Genomic DNA, 2,500 nt, shown 5'->3' on the forward strand with positions numbered 1-2,500 from the left:
ACCTGGGATGACAGGTGGCGGCTGCAGCAGGGTGCCATCCAGGAGGCCGCGCACGCAACGTGCACGCGACCTTCGGAAGGCATCCTGCGTTCTTGCGTATTCCCAGCGGCGCCGCTTGCGCTTCTGCAGCGGCGGAGCGGCAGGCGGCCGCTTAGATGGTTGGCGCGGCCGCTGTGTCCTGGTGATCGATCTCTCCCCTCTGGACCCGACCGACGCAAGGGCATCCGGGAGCATGCCCAGGATGACATCGGGCGGCGTGCCCCGCCCCAGACCAATGACTCGATCCAGAGCAGAGAAACGCTGGGCGGAAGCAGGTAGTCCCGCCAGATGCTCCCAGATGGCGGCGTCAGTCGGCCCCTCCGGCGGCGGCCCGGTGGTGTCGGCCGCGAAGTCCTCGGCTGCGTCGTCGGACGGCGCAGCGGCATCGCCCGCATCGGGCGGCGGAGTCGCCGCACCCCGGCGGGACGCCGGCTCTTCCCCCCGACCGAGCTCAAGTGCATCCATGAATTGGCGGACAAGCTGCTTGTGGGCAGCTTTCCGCCGTTGGCACTTGATTGCTTCAAGCGTTCGGTCGGGGAACATGCTAGTTAGCTCCTGGTTGACAAAGAAGAACCGTGCGTCCCTCTCGAGGAACAGTTCGGCCTCCGCCTTGGCGAGCGATAGGACTTCTTCCTCCGTCCACCTCGCGCGATGCCTCTCCGTGACGATCTCCGCGTTGGCGGCCGCTAGATGTTGGCGGCGGCGATGGACCCCGAGACCGTTTTTGGTCGTGAAGCTGCGGTGACACTCACTGCAGGTATAGGCTGCAACAGTAACAGAATCTACGGCACGGCCGGTAGGCCGGCTAGGTGCTGGGGAAGCTGGGGTGGCGCCTTCAGCGGAAGGGCCACCACTCGTGTTTTCTTGTGTGCTGCCCCCAACTAATAGGTATAATGCGAGGGGGGGCTGGTAACCCCCCCAAGCCCCTGGTGCGGTCTTCTACTCTGCGAAATCAGCGGGCCCACGTGAAGGGGAGAAGACCGCAGGAGAGGAGAGGCTATGAGGGCTAGGCCCATGTATTGCGCATCACTCTCCCTGTAACTACAACCCAAGGAAGGCACCTCGCAGCAGCAGCACGACTACATCAAGACCGCGCTTCGAAAAGCCGAGTCCGGATGCAGCCACACCGCCGCCACTTGGCCGCCTTAAGAGAGTCATAGTTACTCCCGCCGTTTACCCGCGCTTGCTTGAATTTCTTCACGTTGACATTCAGAGCACTGGGCAGAAATCACATTGCGTCAACACCCGCTAGGGCCATCGCAATGCTTTGTTTTAATTAGACAGTCGGATTCCCCCAGTCCGTGCCAGTTCTGAGTTGATCGTTGAATGGCGGCCGAAGAGAATCCGCGCACCCGCGCGCCCCCGGAGGAGCACGCTAAGGCGGACGCGGCCTCGCAGCAAGGAAGATCCGTGGGAGGCCAAGGCACGGGACCGAGCTCGGATCCTGCACGCAGGTTGAAGCACCGGGGCGCGAACGCCGCACAGGCGCGCGCATCCTGCACCGCCGGCCAGCACGAGGCCGACCAACGGCGAGAGCAGACCACACCCACGCTAAACGCCCGCACTTACCGGCACCCCTACGGCACTCACCTCGCCCAGGCCCGGCACGTTAGCGCTGACCCACTTCCCGACCAAGCCCGACACGCCCCGATCCTCAGAGCCAATCCTTATCCCGAAGTTACGGATCCAATTTGCCGACTTCCCTTACCTACATTATTCTATCGACTAGAGGCTCTTCACCTTGGAGACCTGCTGCGGATATGGGTACGAACCGGCGCGACACCTCCACGTGGCCCTCTCCCGGATTTTCAAGGTCCGAGGGGAAGATCGGGACACCGCCGCAACTGCGGTGCTCTTCGCGTTCCAAACCCTATCTCCCTGCTAGAGGATTCCAGGGAACTCGAACGCTCATGCAGAAAAGAAAACTCTTCCCCGATCTCCCGACGGCGTCTCCGGGTCCTTTTGGGTTACCCCGACGAGCATCTCTAAAAGAGGGGCCCGACTTGTATCGGTTCCGCTGCCGGGTTCCGGAATAGGAACCGGATTCCCTTTCGCCCAACGGGGGCCAGCACAAAGTGCATCATGCTATGACGGCCCCCATCAACATCGGATTTCTCCTAGGGCTTAGGATCGACTGACTCGTGTGCAACGGCTGTTCACACGAAACCCTTCTCCGCGTCAGCCCTCCAGGGCCTCGCTGGAGTATTTGCTACTACCACCAAGATCTGCACCGACGGCGGCTCCAGGCAGGCTCACGCCCAGACCCTTCTGCGCCCACCGCCGCGACCCTCCTACTCGTCAGGGCTTCGCGGCCGGCCGCAAGGACCGGCCGTGACTGCCGGACTGACGGCCGAGTATAGGCACGACGCTTCAGCGCCATCCATTTTCAGGGCTAGTTGCTTCGGCAGGTGAGTTGTTACACACTCCTTAGCGGATTCCGACTTCCATGGCCACCGTCCTG

The 2,500-nt window shown here is 62.6% G+C and overlaps 1 pseudogene; it reads right to left on the reverse strand.

Annotated features, from left to right (window-relative positions):
* The window catches only part of LOC126229268 (large subunit ribosomal RNA), a 7,929-nt pseudogene that overhangs the window by 3,862 nt on the left and 1,567 nt on the right, over positions 1–2,500 (reverse strand).

Source organism: Schistocerca nitens, unplaced genomic scaffold (genome assembly GCF_023898315.1).
Source record: "Schistocerca nitens isolate TAMUIC-IGC-003100 unplaced genomic scaffold, iqSchNite1.1 HiC_scaffold_370, whole genome shotgun sequence".
Classification (NCBI taxonomy): domain Eukaryota; kingdom Metazoa; phylum Arthropoda; class Insecta; order Orthoptera; family Acrididae; genus Schistocerca; species Schistocerca nitens.